Below are 22,549 nucleotides of genomic sequence, written 5' to 3'. Positions count from 1 at the left end.
TGTGCATCTGCTCTTCCAAGTGTTCTTCAGCACAGAAGAGATGCCAGAGGAGGTCAATACCTTCTGGAAGAAATGCCAGGAAGAGCACGGCCTTGCCACCAGCCCCAACAGGTGCTCCATGCCAGTCCTCCTGTTCCTGCCACATGGTCTGCAAAGGAGCCAGTGCTGCCAGTGTGACCTGGGCTTTGCTGTGCCCACAGGTTTGCAGTGCAGACCCTGGAGTCCCTGCTCTGCCTTCTCCAGTGTGAGCAGGTGGTGGTGTCAATGGAAGGCAAGCGTGGCTGGGACACGCTGCTCTGTGTTGATACCCGCCACTCTGCCATGACTCTGCTGGCCGGGTAAGACCCCCCTTCTCCCCATTGCTCCTGGCATTTGTGCCCTGTGCCCGGGCTGTCCCACACGGTCCCCATGGCTGAGGCCAAAGGGACGAGGGACAGCCAAGCAGACTGGAAAAGGCTGGGAAAGGAGGGTGCCCAGGAGCGGCCACATCTCAAAGGGCTGAGGTCCCCTGGCAGGGTGGTGGGGAAAGACAAGAACCGTGTGAGTCAGTGCTGGGAGAGGCTTCCCCCCCCACCCCGGCTCAGGATCTTAATGCCATTTTCTGCCTTCCAGGGAGATGCGCCATGCATCCAGGCCCTTGTGTAAAAGCATCTTATGCTGCCTCCTCGAGATGCTCAGCACAGAGATGCCATACTGGGATTTCCTTGCCCTGGCATTCCTTGCGGAGGTGAGCCTGAAGGCCAGCATGACCTGGCTGAGCTGCCTCCCAGCTCTCTGCCCTCTCGTCACCGCAGCCGCCTGGGACGGTGCTCGTGCCCTGTGCTGCTGCCTGGGCCCAGCCCTGTGCGCTTCTAGGCTCCTGCCAGCCGGCTCTCTGTCACTGCCCTGTGCCTTTCAGGTCCTCGAGTGCCTGGACTTGAGGGACTGCAGGGACAGCATCATGGATGTCTTGTCAATGCAGCTATGGAGGGAGCGCACAGACATTGGCAGCCAGCTGCTCAGGGCCCTCCTCCCGCGCAGGGACCATTCCCCGCTGGTGAGAAGGGGGCAGTGGCTGAAGCCGTGCAGGCAGCGTGGGGCCAGGCAGCGCAGTCGCTTGGCCTTGCCTGGCCTTCGGGCGCTGTGGCAGCTGCTCCCAGCTCTCCTGCCTCCCGCTTCAGCTGCCCCAGTGCTTCAGGACAGGCCTTTGGCCTCTGGGCCCTGTGGCAGGAGGGTGGCCTTTCACAAACTTGCCTTCCGCACAGGCCAAAAGAATGCAGAGCCTGACCAGAGGGCTCGTGGAGCTCCTGCAGGTCAGGGTGACCACCATGCTGCTGGACTATCTGTTCCTCGATAATGGTGCCCTGATACCCAGCCCCATGGCCCTGCAGCTGGCTAAGGTGTTCCTACCACTCTTTGACAATGTAAGTCTCTGTGCCCCCAGCCACGGCCACTGGCTGCTGCCCGGACACTTGGTGCCCTGTGGAGATGCAGGCCTGTGCCAATGTGGGCCAGAATCAGCTGCTGCTGAGCTCTTGCTGCCTTCCTGTTCTACAGGGTGATAGCCAGGTGCAGCAGCGCTCCATGGCTGTCTTTCAAACCTTGATGTCTGCTGTACAAGAAGAAGGAAAAACGCCCCTGATGACACAAGTGTGTCAGAGCCTGCTCCCACTGCTCTTCCACTGCCATGATGAGAATCAGCGTGTGGCAGAGGTGAGGACTCGTGGACTGCTGGTGTCCCCCTGGCAGGGGGCTCGGCTGCCTCCTGCCCTGCGCCTGCTGGACCGCAGCCTCCTCCAGGCTGTGGCTCCTGTGCCCTGGGCTCTGGGGCCATCTCTGCGTCTCTGCTGCTCTCCAGACTTCTCGGGAAATGCTGCTTTGTGCGGTCAAGTTCCTGAAAAGAAAAGATCTTGAAAAAACTGTGAAGAAAGAGAAACTCCCGAAGTTCACGGACCTCCTGGTAAGGATAGCCGGCAAGCGCCAGCCTCAGCCCGGAGAAGCCCCCTGAGGGCGATGCTCAGTGTGCGGGCCGGGCAGCTGTGCCCCTGCCCGCTGCTGCAGCCAGAGCCCGCGCAGGCACTTCTCCAGGCTCCCGTGGGCCCGAGTCGGGTGCCCATGGAGCCCCGGCCCGGCGGGGCTGCGGGGTGGCACCGCGGCTCCCCGGGCAGCAGCCGGCCTCTGCCCCCTGCCCTCGGGAGCCCTTGGCCAGCGGCTGCTGGCCGCGCGTCAGGGCTGTGCGGGCAGGGGAGGCCGGGGCTGGGCACAGGCATCACCCGGCCCAGGGGCTGAGCCCGCGCCAACCCTTCCCTCCTGCCGCTCGCTGCAGCTGGCAGAGGACAGGAGTAGAGCAGCCGAACACCTGCGCCGGGCCCTGCCCTACCTTCAGAGCCCACAGGAGCCCCTGCGAGAGGCGGCCATCAGGTTCATGGGTGAGTCACGAGCCAGGGCTGCCCTTCCCCGGCCCGGCCCGCTGCAGCTTGGCCCCAGCCCCGCCTGGCCTGGGCATTGCTGCTGCCGCCCTCCGGCAGCCGTGCCCTGGGGCGGCAGCGTGCGGCAAGGGCCGGGCTGAGCCCTGCCGGGCCAGCAGCCCTTGTGGCCAAAGTGCCGGCAGCGCTGCTGGCAGGAAGCTGTGCTGCTGGGGCCGTGACAGGCTCTGTGTTCACAAGCATGGCCGGGCAGCGCCTGAGGAGGCAGCAGCAAGAGCTGCAGCTGATCTGCACTGGTGAGTGAGGGCAGCGGGCTGACAGCAGGGACTGCCGGGGGGGGAGCTGCAAGCCCTGCTCCGGCTGCGGAGGGCTCTGCTCCCGTGGGCAGAGCACACGGAGCTTTCAGGGCCAGGTGGGCCATTGGTGGCCAGCAGCTTTGGGCTGATCCCCTTGCTCCCTGCTCCCTCCTGGCCATGGCAAGAGCCGGCTGGGATGGCCCTGGCAGGGGGCTCTCCTGGGCTACCCCCAGATCCGGCTCTGATTGTGCCTCTGTTCTTCTCTCTTGCAGCCCTGGAACACCTGACGGAGGATACGAGCAGTGCCGTGTCCGAGCTGGCACTTAAAACACTGCATGTCCTCCAAGCAACACAGCATGGCCGATATTCCATCTTCCAGAGGCTGCACGATCAACTGCGCAGGGCATGGATCACTCGGCCTCGTTTGTTGAGGCTCAGCTGGCTGCACTGCTGGAGCTCTGAGGAGAGCTGATCCGGGAGGCTCTCTTAGCTGGTGCAGCCTTAGCCAGTGGGGATTTTTACTTTTCTTTAGGATTTTTTTTTTCTACCATTCTAATTTTTGCCCTCTGTAAATATAGACCGTGTTATAAAATACACACTATCATGAGATTTTCTTTGCTGCCCAGGGTCTGTAGGGCATAGGGCAGGAGGATGAAAAGGGTGCTCGTGCTCAGCCAGCTGCCCAGGCGTGCAGTGCTGCAGGGAAAATGGCCAGAAGCCCCTTGGCCTGTAGTGGTTCTGCTGAAGCCTTTGTGCTGCCCACAGAGCAGCTGGGCAGGGGCTGGGGCTGCAGGGATCCCTGCCAGAGCGGTGCCTGGAGATGGCCACAAGCCCTGTGCCAGACAGGAAGCGCCATCCATGTCCTCCTGCCTGTGTGCTGCTGGCTGGATTGCTGAGGGCTCCCAGGTGCCTCTGGATGGGGCTGCTCTGGAGCTGCTGTGGGGCTGCAGAGCTCCTGCCAGGCAGCTTGGCCGGGCTGGGGCAGCCCCTGAGGGGCTGGGGTGCTGGCAAGCCCTCAGCAATGGGCTGTCAGAGGCCACAAGCAGCCCCCTGGCAGCCGCCTTGTTCCTGCCAGAGTAGACTTGCAAGACGGATCCCGGGCACTCTGCAACTAACAGCATCAGTGTTGTTGGAAACCCAAATGCAGGGAAATCTCAGACCTTTGGTCTTGTCAGCAAAGCTTAGAATTAAATACAGGATTTGATCAGAGACCTTGGAAAGGGCTTCCAAACTTAGTTGCAAGAAGCAAGAATGCGGATTTCTAGTTTATAGCAGAGACACAGAGAGGAAAGTTGAAGTGGAGGAAAGTTTAGAGTTTTAGTGTTCAAGATCTAGAAAAAATCAAAGTAGTTACAATGGTAAACAAGAAGTTTAGGATGCAGTGCTGTAGGTTTGTGTGTCATAACATGTTTGATTAAGGAAGCTTACACTGCAGCATGAGTCCATAAGATGAAATATTGAAGGGTTGGCTCCAAAACATAAATATCCTTGTTGGCCATGTCTTCTTGGCCAACAAATTCTTCAAAGATCTTGTAGCTACAAGTCTTGCGGCCCTGTGAGCCATGCGGTGGAGATGTGAACCAAACTCACCCTTCCTGTCTATGTAGAAGAGAAGAAAAAGCAATGGCATAATCTAGAACACTCAGAGGTCCGCTCTATAGCTTGTTCCAAACTCCTTCAACTCCCCCAAAGGGGGATTTAGCTACAAAGAGACGACAAGGACTCTTAGTTCTGGCTCTTTGACTCCACAGCAGCTGCTTTAGAATCTTTCCCATAACCCTGTGTAGTTATGTTCCAGAAATGTATCATTTGAAGAAACTTTCCCAGCTGACTTGCATGGAGGTTTGTTTGAAAGGAATTTAAGGAGAAAGGCTCCCAGCTAGGGTCTGGGCTTTGGCCTAGCTGTGTCCCCTGCTGATTGTCAAGTGTGCCATCAGCTGCAGGCCTTTCTGGGCTAAAAATATCATCAAGACACTTGGACTTGCTCTTTTTGGCCTATAAAAGCTGGACCCAATTTCAGGGCAATTTTGGAGACCTCATCTATGGGTGGTTGGAGCACTTAGGATTTCCCCAATTGCTGGGAATGGTTCTCCAGGTCCTGGGAGTATCCAGGGCCCTGGTAAGTTTCAGCTCCACACATGCCATGGCAATGAGAAGCAAAGGAACCCAGCCCTTTTTGTGCTGCCTGTGTCACTGCACCGGGGTCATGGGATGTGAACACACAGCCCTTGTGCTGGAGCTGAGCTGCTCTGCCCAGCACTGGTGGCCGCCATCCCAGCTGGTTTTGCTTGTCCTGGTTCCCTGACAGCTGGGTCCCTGGGCAGAGCCCTGAGAGCCTGGTCTGCCCCCAAGGAAGAAGAAGGAGCCCCTGGAGAAGCTGTACCGGGTGGGGATGCTGCTGCTGCTGCTGCTGGAGACAGCGAGGGTGACATCCAGGATGACAAGCTCTTCCTCAGCCTGGCCATGGGAGGCTGAAGGTGATGGACTTTGATTCTGGCACCTTCTTCAAAGCCAAACTCCGCAGAGAATTTGCAGATGAGTCCCCACCCGGGGAAATTCTGCCAGATTTGGGCATGGCCCAGCCTGGCTGGGAACCAAAGGTTCCCCCTTTGCTGGGGCAGATGCAACTCATTCTTCAGTGGCTGCCCAGCTGCTTTTGGCAGGGCTGGCGCATGGCCTGGGGTGGGTACGAAATGGGAGTGGGCTCCTGGCCCTGCCAACAGCCCCCAGCACCCACTGTGCCCCGGGCTTGGGCTGGGGCAGCCAGCCCGACACAAACAAAGCCCCATGGTGGGAGCAGAGGTGGGGCTCCAGAACCTGTGCACAGCTGCTTTGCTGTGCAGGCAAGGAAGGGCTTGGGCTGCTCCACTGCCCTTGTTTGCTTTGGGGTCACCGTGATTTTGGGGGGAAGTGCAGGGGGAAAGAGAGAAAGTGTGGGCTTCCCTCACCCATGGCTGGGTTTTTCCCTGGCATGCAGGGCTTGGGCCTTCCTCAAGACCCTGACAGAGATGGGAGTTTTTACCGTTTTTCTTGTTTTCCCTTCTTGCATCTAACCTCTTTTCAAGAATGTGTTGTTTGTTTTTCCAGAGGAAGTGTTCTAGGTGGTCCAGTGTGGATGGGGATGTGCTTGGGAGCAGCTGTGGCGTGGATGGGCCGTGCCCTTGGAGAAGGCTGAGGACATGGTTTGGGAGCAGCTTTTCTTCCAGCCGTGGGTGGTGTGAGGTGGGTCCCTGTGTGCTTGGCAGGGTGAGGTCAGAGCTTTTGGGAAATGGCAGCGAGCACAGGAGCATCCTGCTCTGGGCAGCTGATGAGGAGGTGGATGTGCCCTGGGCTGGCTGCAGGCTGGGCACATGTCCTGCCCTCCTGCTCTGCTGCCAAAGGCAGCAGGGATGGGCAGCTCTGGGCACAGCTCTGGGCACAGCCAGCATGGCCTGGGCACCGCAGGCCTTGGCACAAGGGCACAGGAGCCCTCAGCTGACGGGCGGTTTCTGCTTTCTCTCCTTGCAGCTGGGCTCTGCGGGTGCTGAGGCTGCTCTGGGCTCTGCCAGGGCTCTGCTGGGCTCAGCCCTGGGCCCAGCTGGGCTGGCTCTGCCCTCACATTGCTCTGACAGCTCTGCATCAGATGAGCCTGTTGCGAGCACAGCGCCTGAGCTTTCTGCCTTGGCAGGTGAGTGAGACTCTACTGCAGGCCCAGAGATTGCAGCTCGGGACACACATCCAATTGGCAAGGACCCAAACTCTCCACAGTCCCAGCTGAATGCCTGGATCTGCACAGGGTGTTTTGTCTGTCCCATTCTTCCTTCTTGATTGGCTGGAATTGTGCAGTTGCACTTTCTTCCTCCTCCTGAAGTGCCACGAGTGGGCCAAAGCTGGCGAGTGGGCCGTGCTGCTGAGGCAGTGCAGTCTGGAGCTGGTAGATGGAGAATTGCCCTTCTGCACTGCCAAACCACGGCAAAAAGCTGTAAGTGGGACTTTGTGACTCTAAGAAACTCCTGGCCGTTTCAACAGGAATGTGCAGCTCATTCCTAGGCTGAGAAGGAAGGTCGTCTTCTAAAGGATTTGGGCTTTGACAGGGTTTCCATTCCCAGTCCTGCTTGGAGCTGGAAGGGCACAAAGCAATTTCCTCTTGCTTCGACCACAATTTAAAATAACAATATTGGAAACAATCCCCAAAAACTTTTTAAAAAGACTGCTGAGGTCAGTAAGATGGATCCATGCCATCAGCACATTTACAAAGTAAATTATTGAGTTCTCTTTCAAAAGATCAGTCATCTCTTAATTCAAAGTTAGAGAAGATTTTTCACTGCATACTTGGGTTTTGTTTTTATCTTTCACATTTTATATAGTTTTTTCTTATTTTTTCCTTTTTTTTCCTTTCAATAGAAAACATGTCCTACAAAAGGAATGTCCTTTGCTCCTGGTTCCCGTGTAGAGAAGCTCCCTTCCTGCTGGCTGAGCTGCTCAGGCAGAGTCCGGCAGCACCTGGCCCTGCAGGGCTGAGGCTTTTCCCCATTGCTGGGCACAGACTGATGGAGCAGCACTGCTGAACTTGGGCACACAGAGGGACCAGCAGCAGCTGCCTTTGGCCACCTGAGGCTCCAAGGCCCAAACTCTGAGCAGCCAGGGCTGGAAGAGACTGTCAGGATCTGAGCCCTTACTCTGGGCCAGGGCTGCACAAATGACCCCACAGCAGCAGCAGCAGCAGCAGCAGCAGCAGCAGCAGCAGCAGCAGCACATGGAGCTGACTTTGAGCACAGCCCCTGCCCCTTTTCCCTCCCGTGTGCAGCGGTGTCACAGCAGCCTGAGGCACCTGGGCCTCAGGGACTGGAGATGGCAGCCCTGGGATCCTGGAGGCTGTGCAAGGAACAGAGCTGGGCACTCCCTGTCCATGGGGAGCTTCCAGATGGAAAAGGCTGCTGTGCCCAGGCAGCTCCAAGGGCACAGAAAGGAGGCTCTGGAGCACTGGATCTGTGCCAGTGCCACAGTCCTGGGCAAAAGCCAGCGAGCCCTGGGGAAACAGAGGGCACAGCAAGAGGGACAGAACCAGGCAAGGGCAGAGACTGGAGAGAGCCAGGCCAGGGAGCAGGAACAGCTGCTCCATTGCACTCTTGGAGAAAGCTCTTGGCTGGTTCAAAGTGCTGAAAGGCGTGAAGGGCAGAGAGGAGGCCACAGCAAACAATGCTCCTGTTTGCACAGCCTCCCCTCTCCATGTGCCAGAAGGAATTGCATGGACTGTGTTCTTCTCTCCGAGTCGTCTCGTTCAGCATGAGCAGCTCAGCACCAGGAGCTGAAGGAGCTGAAGCCTCAGGCCACAGGAGCTGGGCAAGAGGGAACTTTTGGACCAAAGTAGTGCTGCTAAAATAGCCCCAGCTGAATGCAGTGGATATAATCATGGAATCACAGAATCCTTTCTGTTGGAAAAGCCCTCTGAGCTCACCCAGTGCAGCCGCTCACCCAGCAGTGCCAAGCCCAGCACTAAAGCACGTCCCTGAAGTGCCAAGGCCTGGACACCAGCCCTGAGTGAGGCCTGGACAGCAGGCCCTGAGCCAAAGGTGGCCTCTGGATGAACCTTCCAACCAAAGGTTATCTTTGTATCGGCTCCCTAATGAAATATGCATGGTCATTAGCACTCAGATAGATTTAGCCACTAATTAATGAAACATGTATTGACCTCTGTGTATTTAGAAGCCAGACAATGTTACAGCGCCTGAGTGGGTCGCTGCTGGTGAGAGAGAGACGGTGAATCTTGTTGCTTGATCAGAAGGCTGGATTTATTGATATATGATATAAAATACATTATAACTATACTAAATAGAATAAAGAGAGAAGTTGCAGATGCTTGCTAAGCTAAGAATAGAAAAGAAAGAATCCACAACAAAGTTGTGCCCAGGGACTCGGTCCCCTGGCTTGCTCTTGTGATTGGCCCTCAATTATAAACATACAAACATGAGCCAATCAAGGTGTCCCTGTTACATTCCACAGCAGCTGATAACAATTGTTTACATTCTTCTTCTGGGGCCCTCAGCTTCCCAGAAAATGCAGAAATCTGAAAGAAAGGATTTCTGTGAAAAAATGTCTGCGACATCTCACCTTTCTAAATTGTATAAAATAAAAGAAAAATGCTGATGTGGAATGAACAGGAAATTTCTTCACCTGTAAAATATACAATACTAACAAATCACTAAAAACAATCCTACAATCTAAGAAAATGCAAAAAACAATGCAAAGAGAATTCAAGTCCATGCAGCTGAGTTTCAGGAACAGTCCATCAGCTGAAGTTGTTTCTTTTGGACATCTGAGAGTCCTTTTTGGTCCTGAAAACAAACTTGCTGCAAAAGGAATCCTATCAATAGTTATCAAAAAACCATTGACAGTCATAACACAATTTTAAACAGTTTGTGGAATGTCCTTTCTGGCCCTTCAATGCTTCAGAGCTGCTGCCCGCTATTTTCAATCTTTTTTATTTAATTTAAATTTTTTTTTTTTTTTTTTTTTTTTTTTTTTTTTTTTTTTTTTTTTTTTTTTTTTGATTGAAGAGCAAAAGAGCAGAAGCCGAGCAGAGCAGTGCCAGAGAAGGAAAGGCCCTGGGGGCCCTGGCCCATGCTGGACCAGGAACCCCAAAACTGGCTCACAAAGGGGGACCAGGGCCTGTTGGATAGACCACAACCCCCAGAAACATCAGGAGGCCAAATGCTGGCCCTGGCCCAGAAACTTTCTCAGCCCAATGGCCCAGGCCAAACCCATGACAGAGGCTCTGCATTCCCGCAGGCCTGAACCCTGCTGCCAGCACAATGGCAGCACGGGTAGTGAGACGCTTCCTTTCCCCAAAACCACTGAGGCATGCCAGCAGTGAGGAAATAGAAGCCTTCCCCAGCAATCCCATCTGGGGTCTGGAGATGTTTGTTCCCCACAGCAAACCAGCTATGGTCTCCTCCAGCTGTGCCATCTTCCCCTGCACTGCATCGGGTTTGTCTCTCATCCGCCCCGTGGCATCACCATCCCCATCCCCTTCGGGCTGGGGATCAGAGGCAGGGCTCTCGGGATGCACCTGCCCCCCCATGCCACTAGGACGCAGGAGAGGCGGCAGCCTCCATGGGACAGCAACCGAAACACCACCCCCCAAACCACCGAGCTTGAGAGCCGGCAGCCGGGCTGCGCCCGCACCCAGCTGCCGAGCCACGCCTCCTCCACGGAAGGAGAGACCCCCCGCCGGGGCAGCTGCTACAGCAGCCAGTGGAAGCAGCGGGGGGGAAGCCGGAACCGGGGAGGGAATCACGCTGAGCGTGGGATCCGCCGCGGGCCGCCCCGAGGGTCCCGAGGGTCCCGCGGATTCGGGGCCGTCTCCAACATCGTCCTGAACAAGGACTGTCTTGGCTTGAGGCGGTGAGGAGGCCGAAGGAAGCGGCGGCAGGCACGGCACAGGCAACAGTGGAGCCGGGAGAAGCGGCGGCGGAGCATCGTCGCTGCTTAGCAACAGCTCAGGGGGCGGGGAGGCCGGTGAAACCGCGGGCGGGACAGCCTGGAGAGGCGGAGACGGGATCTCCTGGAGAGGCGGAGCTGGCAGGACCGGAGAAACCTCAGAGACCGGTGCCGCCCCCATGTCTGAAGGCGGAGTCTGAGAGGCCGGCGCTGGCTTGAGCGGCCACTCCCATCCCCCCGGAGAGAGAGAAGCGGGGGGAGGAGAAAACTCCATCTGAGCATGCTCCGGAGCAAGAGTGAAAAAAACTTCTTCGCCCAGCGAAGTTTCAGCCCCCCCCGCCGCGAAGCAGGGCGGGGGGAAAAGCCCAAAGTCATCACCCACCGGGTCTTCTGCCAAGGAGGGGGGAAACGGTGCCTGGCCATAACAATTAGAAATCCATTGGAAACAAGCTGTTCTGCGTTTCAGAAGTGGGAAAAGCTGTATAAATGCTGGGTAGATAGAAGGCAGGACACGTCCCTGGCTCCAGACGAACTGGAAAATGGAGTCCATGCACTCCCAGACAAAAGCATCTAAAGCGAACAGGACATCAGTAAAGAACCCAAAAAGCTTTGCCCATCTAAAGAATTTATAGAGATCTGTTTCTGACAAAAAGCAACCATCTTCTCTAGACCAATGGTTCCAGAGGGCTATAAGTTTCTCCTCTGAAGGGGAGAATTGAATCTCTTCTGGCAAGGCATGTGTCTGCCATACAAACAGCCACAGACTACGAAGGGCTGGTTCATCAGGGATAGAAAAGCCCACAGTACCTTTTGAAAGAGTCCAGCTTGCTCTGGCCAGCTCCACAGGTCTGCTGCTCTTTTCCATCATCTTTCCTGAAGGTTTTCCAGAAGAAGGTTCTCTTTGTGGTCACTTCAAAGCAACCATCAAATGCTACACATACAGGATTTTTACCCAGTGCAGCAATTTTGCTCCTCTGGTCTTATCAAATTAATTTTTGCTCTGACACGAGGGGTCACCAGATGTTACAGCGCCTGAGTGGGTCGCTGCTGGTGAGAGAGAGACGGTGAATCTTGTTGCTTGATCAGAAGGCTGGATTTATTGATATATGATATAAAATACATTATAACTATACTAAATAGAATAAAGAGAGAAGTTGCAGATGCTTGCTAAGCTAAGAATAGAAAAGAAAGAATCCACAACAAAGTTGTGCCCAGGGACTCGGTCCCCTGGCTTGCTCTTGTGATTGGCCCTCAATTATAAACATACAAACATGAGCCAATCAAGGTGTCCCTGTTACATTCCACAGCAGCTGATAACAATTGTTTACATTCTTCTTCTGGGGCCCTCAGCTTCCCAGAAAATGCAGAAATCTGAAAGAAAGGATTTCTGTGAAAAAATGTCTGCGACAAGACAAGGCCATGAAATCTGACATCTGGCCTTGTTTGCGGCTGTATGGTCAAAGTCACCTCCCTTGGTTCCTCCTTGAGCCCTGGCCAGGCTTTGGGAGGGACCCAAGAGGAGGATGAAAGCAGATGTTGCCACGCTAGCAGTGCTGTCAGTTTGTTCATTCAGCACTGTCAGAGCTGGGCCCTCTCCCAGCGGGGTTGGAGCCTCACCTGGGGCTGGAGGCACCTGCAGGAATTCCCAGTTCCCAGGAGTGGCTCTGCAGCCTTGGCTGTGACAGCTTCCCCAGCTGCTGTGTGGATCTAGGGGATGGTAAAGGCTGAGGGTAAATGCTGCAGGATCTTTCTTAATCACTGCTGCAATCTTTGGTGGGGATGGTTGGGTGCATTGCTGAGCTGCTCCTTTTGTGATTCTTTGCTGCTCTGAACTGCAGGAAATGACACTGCTTCCTTCAGTAGGAAGTCTGTGTCTTTGGTGCTGACCCTGCCCACTGGTAAAACAAAACTGGCACAGTCTGGCCAGATGCCAACAAAATGTCACTTGTTCAGTTTCAATGTGAGGAATCAGTCCCATCAGAAATTCCCAGCTGGGAAACCCTTCCCTGGAGTTCCCTGGCTCTGGAGTGGGCTGAGGTCAGAGCCCTGTGTGAGCAGTGGGGCAGTCGGGTAAAAGAAGCTGCACCCCTGGATGTCTTCAAATGCATCCAAAAATTGCATATGGGAAAAGAAAAGACCTTGCGGGTTTGAGCAGACAAAGATGAATTTGTTGAGAGTACATAGGAAACAGCACCTTCAGGAGGAGCAATTATTTTTGGAATGCTCCCACATGGAGCAACAGAAGAAGGTTTTAATCTTGAGCTCAGATGCATTTTTGCAAGTGAAATATCAATATAATAAATAACTATATACAGATTTATAATATAATAAGATCTTAATATATGTATTTATATATATGTATTATGTATATATATGTTTTTATTTATCTGTCTATATGTATATCAGTATCTATATCTACATAAAAAAAATAATGATATGAAGTAGTGCAGACAATACTAATTTGGTAGCTTTGGCTGCTCAGTGATGTAACACGAAATACCCTACAGAACAGGATTGGCCAGGACCCTAATGTCAGTGGTCAACTTTGTGAGATTGTATACAATGAAAAAGGAGGAAGGGAGGAAATTGGTGATTTTTACAGGGTGTGCTGATACTGTGATGCAGAGTGCTTTGTCTGTTCCTGTGAAAAATACAGTGATTTTTGCCTGCAGGGTTTTTCATGTACCAGACTATCCACAAGCTGCAGGATTGGTTGAAAGGGTGAATGGGTTGTTAAAAGAGCAGTTGGAAAAATGAGGAGATGGGAATCTTTGCCCATGGAGAACCAATCTCCCAGATGTGCTCCATGCCCTTAACAATGGCCCACTGGGGAAATGAAACCCCTGGCTGTGCACGGCTGCCCCCAATTTGCAAATCCAGCCATGGGCAGTGAGACTTGGGCTGCCTGGGAAATTGTTCTGGCTGTGATGGCCCCTGGCAGGGCCAGCCCAGAGGCTGCAGGGCTGGGCCTTCATGCATTGGAATTCATTAGGAGAAAATTCAAATCAAATTAGAGCTATCAATACTGAAACAGGAATTCAGATTCCTCCAGGACACTTTGCTTTGGTAACTGCTCACTTGGAGCTTGGCCTTGCAAAGTGTTCCTGTCATAGCAGGAGGAAATGATGCAGAATATCCAGGAGAAATTACAGTAATTCTGTTAAACAATAGTGACCAGGATTGGATTATTCAACCCCATGACAGGGTAGCACAATTTTAAGAACAATTTAAGAGCAATTTTAAGAACAATTGTGAAAAAAGGAGATCCAGCTCCAGTCACCACAGTTTGTGGAGATAAAGGGTTTGGATCCAGCAGCCCTAATAAAGGAGCCAGAGTGTGGGTCCGGAGGCCAAAAGGCCCTCCCGAGGCAGCTGAAGGAGCAGCTCCTAGGAAAGACAACTCTGAGTCCTGAAACCTGGGCAGGAACAATGGGAATGTGTCCCTGCAGCCAAAGATTCTGTGTGAGAACAAGTAGATCTGCCAGGATATTGTTTTACACGTTCTGCCAGACCAGATCTCCCTGTTTGCCCCAAGGGCCCCTTTGGAAAATGCTCTGATCCACGGGGCTCCATGTGAAGGCTGCTGTGACACTGAGGGACTGGCACAGGAATTCCATCCAGGAGCCTGGGTGCCCCTCAGGGACTGGGACCCAGCCCCTTCCAGCCAGAGGGGAAAGGGCCCCCCCAAACCTTGTTAGCCACAGACAGCATGGTAAAGCTGAACAGCAAAGGGCCTCGGGGCATTATTCTGGAATTGAAAAGGTGCCAGCTCCATGGGCAACAGAATTCTTGTTCCTCATTTGAATGAGATTGAGAAAAAAGAATGAAGAATGGTGTCACTAAAGTACTACTGATGTCTTTAAGGTGTACCTTGATAGTCAGCCAGAATCTTTGTCTGCCACAAACACCTCTAGTGTTTCACCAAGGAACTGGTCATCAAAATGTAATGATGGGTTATGATGGATTGCTGAGCTTCTTTTGTAATTCTTTGCTAATGATGATGTGCTTCGCTGAGCTTATCCTTTTGTAAATCTTTGCGGCTGTGCATGATATAAATTACAATTCCTTCAGTTGGTGTCTGTGTCTTTGGTAGTGACCCTGCCCACTGGTGAAACAGGGCCCCCTCTTGCCTAAGTGTTCCCTGGGAAGGCAAAAGCCCTCCCTCCAAAATTCCCCCCTTCCTCCCTGTTCCCCCCTTCACTGAGCATGATGTGCTGTGGTCTGGGGTATGCCCGGGGTCAGTTGGGGTCCCCTGTCCTGGCTGTGTCCCCTGCCCAGCTTCCCCACAGCCCCAGCCCCTCCCCAGTGTGGCTGACGAGGGGCAGGACAGGCCTTGGCTGTGCTGCAGCTCAGCAAGAACAAAACCATCTCTGCGTGCTCAGCCCTGTGCTCAGCACCCGGCCCAGCAGTGTCTCAATGCCAGGGGCTGTGCCCTCAGTCCCTGCCAGAGGTTTCCATGGCAACTGCCAGGCCAGGTGACCTGATGTCCCCCCCAGTGCCGGTTGCCATGGAAACAGTGCCCAGCCCTGTCCTTTTCTGTCTGGCTGACCTGGCCTTTGGTCCTGGCAGTGCCGGTGGCTGCTGGTTCCTGGTGCCTGAGCGGCCAGCGCAGCACAGGGCAGGTGGCCATGGCACAGCCCCCAGCAAGGGATCCCCTCTGGCTCTGGGCACTGACACCTGCCCTGAGCAAGGGACCAGGGCAGCTTTCCATGGCCAGCAACCATCACAATGGCTCCGGGCACTGGCTGCCATGTCACCAAACCAAGGACCAGGTCCCTTTGGCCATTGCCATGGCACCTGGTGGCACCAACGAGTGTCACTGCAATTGTACCTGGAACAGCCCTGGCACCGCTTTGTCCTGAGGGTTCCATCATGGCCACTGAGGGCAGCAGCAGCTGGTGCTCTGCAAGGGCCCTGGGGCAGACAGGAAGGAGCAGCAGAGCAGGGGCTGATCCATCCCCAGTGTGGTGGACAGCCCAGGGCAGTGTTCCAGATCGTCCTCATGGAGCTGCCAACAACATCCCCCCTATGCAGCCCTGACCTCTCCCCCAGCTCACACAGATGCCCCATCCTTGCAGTCACAGACACGGCAGCACTGGCTCAGGAGCCCCTGTTTGCATTGCACACAGCAGGGGGAGCACCCCCATGCTGTTGCTGTGGGGACATGAACCTGAGGGAGCACAAATGCCATCAGCCCCTGGGGGCCAGCAAGGGCTGGGGGACACCAGGGAAACCACTCAGCTTTGTCCTGGCCTCTGCAGTCAGCCAGAAAGTTTGTTCCCATCAGCTGGGAGTTTCCTGTCCCACTGCAGATGCTATTGCTCAGAGCCAGCGCTGCCTGGCAGCCACCCCCAAACTGCCCTGAGCATTTCCTTGGCTTCACCTTTGCTTTCTTTCCATTTCCCTTTTATTAATTTCTTCCTCTTGCCCAGCCCTGTTCCCTGCCCTGCAAGCAGCCCATCCCTGTTTGCCCTTTCCTCTCTGGCCACACTCCCCATTGCAGTTCCCGACTTGGCCCCATGGGAACATTCCTTGGCTAGCAGGATCATCCTACAAGTGCTGCAGGAATTGTCTGCAGGCTCCTGCAGTGCCTGGTGCTGCTCCCTTGCCAGAGGCACCCCAGGCCATGGGGGCACATCTGGGCTGCTGTGTCTGGCTCTGGGTCTCCCTCTTCTGGGCAGTGAGGAGGGGCTGCAGAGGCTCTGCAGGACTGACAGGATGGGCTTTGGGGCTGGCAGGGGAAGCTGAGGGACCTGGGCTGCTGGAAGTTCTGAAGAGGAGGCCCAGGACTCATCCTACAGCTGCTCCAAGGGTGGTTTCAGAGAATCCCAGAATCAGCAAGGTTGGAAGACTTAAGAGATGATCAAGTCCAACCTGTGCCCTGACACTGCCTTGTCTCCTCTGAGCCTTCTCCAGAATAAACAACCTTTGCTCCCTCAGCCACTCCTCAAAGCACTTGTGCTTCCTCCCCAGCCTTGTTGCCCTTCTCTGGATACACTCCAGCCCCTCCATGTTCTTCCTAAATTGGGGGGCCCAGAACTGCAAACAGCATTCGAGGTGCTGCCCAAGCATTGCTGAGCGCTGGGGAAGAATCCCTGCCCTGCTCCTGCTGGCCACACCATTCCTCATCCAGGACGGGAGCCATTGGCCTTCTTGCCCACCTGGGCACACTGCTGGCTCATGTCCAGCCTGCTGTCCATCACTCCCTGCAGGTCCCTTTCTGCCTGGCTGCTCTCCAGCCCCTCTGTCCCCAGCCTGTAGTGCTACAGGGGTTGTTGTGGCCAAAGCGCAGGACCCGGCATTTGGACTTGTTAAACCTCACCTTGTTGGATTTGGGCCCTGGATCCAGCCTGTCCAGGGCCCTGTGCAGAGCCCTCCAACCCTCCAGCAGATCCACACTCACACCCAGCTTGGTGTCATCTGCAAATTTGGTGATTTTCTATTTTTTTCACACATTTCATAATCATTTCCCCAAAATCATTATAATATTTCCCCTCCCCTTAACCCATGTGTTCTTCTCTCCTGGAGGTCTCTCTGCTGGTCCCTGGTGGTGGTCGACCCCAATGTTCCCGTGGGCCTGGCTGAGCTGACAGGACACTGAGGCTGCTGAACTTCCAGTTCCCCTTTTCACACAATGGGCATTGTATGGTTTCCATAGGCCTCGGGTTGTGGAGAACAAGCTCCAGGTGTCAGCTCAGCTGGTGGAGACAATTTATCATCTGGTAACATGAAGTCACAGAGTGGGTTATGACATCACAGAGTGGGTTATATGAGGTCACTGAGCAGCTATGACATCATAGGCTATCTCTGTGACTTCAGAGATCCAGCTGTGACATCACAGGGCAGACTATGACATCACCGACTCTGGTGTGACATCCGAGACCAGCTGTGTGACATTGGAGAATGGGCTGTGACATCACAGAGCAGGTGTGACATCACAGAGGGGCTGTGTGACATCCCAGCAGGGCTGTGTGAAGTCACTGGGTTGGTCGTTCTGCCCCAGCTCCCCTTCACAGTTTCTCCCAACAAGTCCAATGCTGTTCATGGCCAGCAGGGTCCCTGTCCCTGGGACCCCCTGGCCCACCTGGAGCCACAGCCTCCACCAAAGGATGTTCCACAGGATCCACCCCAGAGCCTGACAGGGCACAAGGGGCCAGGGCTATGTGACCAGGACATCAAGTATGGGGATTATCCAGGTCACTGTGGCCTGGTTTGGGTTGCCCAGGGCAGGAAAGATGTCTGGCAGCTGGAGCAGGGTCTGGGAAGGGCCTCCAAGGTGGGGCTGGAGCCCTTGGGCTGTGAGCAGAGGCTGAGGGAGCTGGGCTTGTCCAGCCTGGAGCAGGGAAGGCTGAGGGGCTCCTCATGCCAGCCTGGCAGTGCCAGTGAGGAGGGGATGGAGAACACAGAGCCAGGCTCTTCACCGGGGGCTGGGGGGAAACAAAAGCCAATGGGTGGTGTTGGAAAAGAAATGAAATTTAGCAAAATGTGTAATTATAGTTTAGTTATGAGTTGTGTGTGAATTGGTTTGTTAAAAGCAGTTTTGCAGTTTTGTAGCCATTGATAGTGTGTGTGTTGGGTTTGTGTGTAACCTAGCAGGTAGTCTTAGGAATTTAATAAATAATTAAACTAGTGTAGGAAAGTAAGAATGCTAACCTGCCTGGAGGCAGCATACAATGCTCTTAGAATAAGATAAGCAGAAGATTTATGATCTTGCTTGTGAACTAAGGAATGTATCACAAGGGGTCTGTGACTAGGCAAGGGGAACGGGGAACTGTTTCTTGGAGACTAGGCAAGGGGAACGGGGAACTGTTTCTTGGAGACTTTGTTGTGAATCGCATGTATAAGAGGGAAGCACCCATATGTGAAATCGGGGGCTCGGGTTTTTGCGACGTGAGTCCCTCAGCTCCCCGGGCCCTTAATAAAGCACCCACAAAACTTATCCGAGTTTTGTGTCATTTATCAATTGGGAAACAGTTTTTCTGGTGACCGCGGCAGGACTCCGAAGGCAGCCGGGGCGGTTCCGCGTCTCGATCCACTGCAAGCCAGCACCGAGCATTTCTCGGGGAGTCATTGGGTTCGTGCCCACCCCCGCACCTGTCGGACAAACTGCATCAAGGTAAGCCCGAAGGTGCTTTATATTGGAAAAAGGTGATAATTGGATTTGGATTTGGTGGTTGGTAAAAAGCCTAGGCTCCGGCCATAAGACGTCTAAGGACGCAGGACTGGAACTCGCCTCCTGGTTTTTTTTGGGAAGGACGGCGAGAAGGTATATTGGTTTAAGGTGTATTGGTTTACTGGGACTAAAGGTGGAATTAAAGGCTGTAATATGATGTCTTTTAAAACTTTTAAAACCTCAGTGCAAGCCAATGGTAAAATACCTGGAAATACGCCATTAGGTTGTATATTGAAACGATGGAAAAGTGAGGGGTATTATCAAGAATTGGATAAAAGCAAAATGATAGATTATTGTAATCATTGGTGGCCTGAATATGAGATTGGGGAAGCGGGATGGCCGGTGAATGGTACACTGGAATTGGGGATAATGGAATCTCTGATGCAATTTTTAAGGAAAAATGAGAAATGGGATGAAATACCATATTTAGATTTGTTCTTTGTTTTACACCGGAAAGATGAATGGCAAAAGGAGTGTGGTATTTTGGTTTTAGAAGTGAATGATGAGAGGGAGTGCGTGGGATGTAAAGAAAGAAAGGAGCGTAATTTGTATCCTTCAATCGAGGAAGATTTGTCTTATTGTATAGCTCCCCCGAGGGCTCCGGTTGCTCCTAATCTGCCCCCTGCTCCCCCTGCAGATATAGCTATAAAAATGGGATCTAGTGAGAGTGATAGTGATGGTGATAGTGAAAAGAATGAGAGTGTTAAAAGAACTCCGTTAGCAGGGCGGACTCGCAAGGGAAGGAAGGGGCAGAAGGGGCCACAGTTAATTGTGCCATTAAGGGAAGCTGTGGGACCACAGGGAGAAAGGATACTTATAAAGGTGCCTTTCTCCCCCGGGGATTTGGTAATATGGAAGCAATCAGCGGGGAGTTATCGGGAGGATCCTGAAAGGGTGGCAAGGGTGGTTAAAATGGTAATAGAGACTCAGAATCCGGACTGGAATGATTTACAGGTATTATTAGATACTATAATGGATTCCACGGAAAAGGAAATGGTTATTAGAGCCACTAGAGAAAAGGCTCGTGAGGAAATTCGGTTGAGACAACTAAATGAGACAGTTGATGAATTGGTACCGAGTGAGGAACCTAGGTGGGACCCAAACTCTACGGGAGGAATAAGGGCTGTAAAACGATATCAGGAATTGTTGGTGGAAGGAATTAGGACAGGAATACCTAAGACTATGAACTGGTCTAAGTTGTATTCGATCAAGCAGGACAAGAATGAGTCTCCATCTGCCTTTTTAGAACAATTAAAAGACATGGCTCGGAAGTTTACTAATTTAGATGTAGAGGATCAATCAGGAAAACATCAATTGGCATTGTTTTTTATGGGGCAATCACAAGAGGATATTAGGAAAAAGTTACAAAAGCTGGAAGGAGAGAATACTTGGAGCTTGGATAAAATGTTGGAGGTAGCGTGGAAGGTATACAACAACAGGGAAAAAGAAACTGCAAAAAGACAACAAGCTAGTATTCTGGCTGTAATGCAACAGACAGGGGCAGGAGGAAGACCCATTAGGGGTCGAGGTCGGGGAGGAGCTAATCATGGACAGAGGGGGCTGCCAAGAGGTCGGGGAGGATTTGGGTTTGCACCTAACATGGGGAGGTTGGATCCAAACCAGTGTGCATTTTGCCGACAATTGGGACACTGGAAAAATGAATGCCCGGTTAGAGGAGGTATGGGCATGGGAAACATAGGATTAAGGACAGGTCCAATAGGGAATGCTCCTGTGGGAGGATTCACGGGAGGACCAGCAGAGGTCGCTCAAGCACTAGTTTTGGGAAACTATCAGAATCAAAGCTGACTTTCAAAGGATTTGAGGGTAGTTTTCGAGATAGATGGAAAGGATCAAGAATTTATGGTAGACACTGGAGCAACATATTCTGTACTTAATAGACGATTGGGACCTTTGAGTGACACAACGGTACAGGTGGTGGGGGCAACAGGGAAGCTGGAGGAACAACCATTTTTACAACCTTTAAATCTTAGGTTTGGGGGGAAGGAATTAGATCACCAATTTTTGTATATGCCAAATTGCCCCACACCCCTTCTTGGCAGAGACCTGTTGTCCCGACTTAATGTGAAAATAATATTTGAGGGGGGAAGGGTGAAATTGGAAATACCTGAGGAACAAATAGCAGGCATTTTTGTGATCAAGGAAGTGGATGCCTCTCCTATTCCAGAAGAAATTGAGCAGGCTGTAGTACCCTGGGTATGGGAGTCAGGGGTCCCCGGAAAATCTAAAGCTGCACAGCAAGTAAAGGTGGAACTAAAGGAAGGGGCCCGACCAGTGAGGGTAAAGCAATACCCCTTGAAGCTTGAGACAAGGAGGGGAGTAGCCCCGTTAATTAAACAATTTTTGGTTCAAGGAATATTACAGGAATGTGAATCGGAGTATAATACTCCAATTTTTCCAGTGAGGAAGCCTAATGGTAAGTACCGTTTGGTACAGGACCTGAGGGCTATTAATGAAATAGTGAAAGACATACATCCAGTTGTTGCTAATCCTTACACCTTGTTAACATCTGTATCGGAGGAGTTTAAATGGTTCTCAGTGATTGACCTTAAAGATGCCTTCTTCTGCATCCCACTGGCAGTAGAGAGTAGGAAATATTTTGCCTTCGAGTGGGAGAGTCCTGATTCTGGGAGAAAGAAGCAGCTTACATGGACCAGAATCCCACAAGGATTTAAAAATTCCCCTACTATTTTTGGAAATCAACTGGCCAAGAAGCTGGAGGAATGGAAGATAACCCAGGTAACAATATCCCCATCCTTGTATGTAGTCCTGCAGTACGTGGACGACATTTTTCTGGCTACTAAGGAAAGGGAAATGTGTGTGGAATTAACAATTAAATTACTCAACATGCTGGGCCAAGCAGGGTATCGGGTTTCTAAGGAAAAAGCTTAATTGGTCAAAAATAGCGTTATTTATCTCGGTTGTGAGATCACACAGGGGCAGAGACGTTTGGGAGTAAACCGAATAGAGGCAATATGTGCTATTCCTTTGCCTCGTAACCATCAGGAATTGAGATCTTTTCTAGGAATGGTGGGATGGTGTTGACTGTGGATCATGAATTTCGGTGTCCTAGCCAAGCCACTGTATGAGGCCTTGAAGCAGCATCGGCTGGAGTGGACAACACAGCAAAAGAAGGCCTTCCAGGAATTGAAGCAGGCCCTAAAGGAGGCCCCAGCCCTAGGACTCCCTGACCTGACCAAGGAATTCCAGTTGTACGTGAATGAGAGGCAAAAACTGGCATTGGGGGTCCTCCCCCAGAAGGTGGGAGCCAGTGGGATACTTCTCGAAACAACTGGATTCGGTAAGTTCCGGGTGGCCCTCAGGTTTACGAGCCGTGGCGGCAACAATATTCAAGAGGCCCGGAAATTGACTTTGGGGGCAAAAATGAAAGTGTTTGTTCCCCATATGGTCATGGCCGTTTTGGAGCCAAAGGGGGGTCACTGGCTATCATCCAGTCGAATGTTGCAATACCAGGCCATCCTGAGAGAACAGGATGATATTGAAATAGGGACTACTAATCATGTTAATCCAGCGGAATTTTTAGGCAGTGATCAGGAGACTGGGGGACTGGTGCACGATTGTGTAGAGGTAATTGAACAAGTATATGCCAGCAGACCTGACCTAAAGGATGAACCATTGGAAGACCCTGAATGGGAACTATACACTGATGGATCCAGTTTTGTTGAGAATGGGACTCGCTATGCCGGGTATGCAGTGGTAACATTGGATCAGGTAATAGAGGCAAAGGCTTTGTTACCTGGAACTTCGGCCCAGAAGGCAGAGGTGATTGGACTCACCAGAGCCCTGTATTTGAGCAAGGACAAAAGGGTTAATATCTGGACGGATTCTAAATATGCCTTTGGTGTGGTTCATGTACATGGGGCGTTATGGAAGGAAAGGGGGCTTTTGAATTCACAGGGAACCAACATCAAGCACCGGGGTAGTACAGGAATTAGCACGACTGTTAGATATAACCTGGAATTTGCATACCCCCTGGAGACCTCAGTCTAGTGGGCAGGTGGAAAGGATGAATCAAACCCTGAAAGGACAAATCAAAAAGATTTGCCAGGAAGCTAAACTGCACTGGCCTCAAGCTTTGCCTTTGGCCCTACTCAGGATTCGAATTAAACCAAGGGAAAAGGTAGGCGTAAGTCCATATGAGATACTATATGGCAAACCATATCATGCAACTGTATTAAAAGGGGAGGTACATGTGAGTGGGGACCAGGCGATTGCAG

The sequence above is a fragment of the Melozone crissalis genome, unplaced genomic scaffold, assembly GCF_028551555.1.
Source record: "Melozone crissalis strain CALT ecotype California unplaced genomic scaffold, PUWL_Pcris_2 ptg000111l_1, whole genome shotgun sequence".
Lineage (NCBI taxonomy): Eukaryota > Metazoa > Chordata > Aves > Passeriformes > Passerellidae > Melozone > Melozone crissalis.
Note: the sequence above shows the minus strand (reverse complement) of the source record.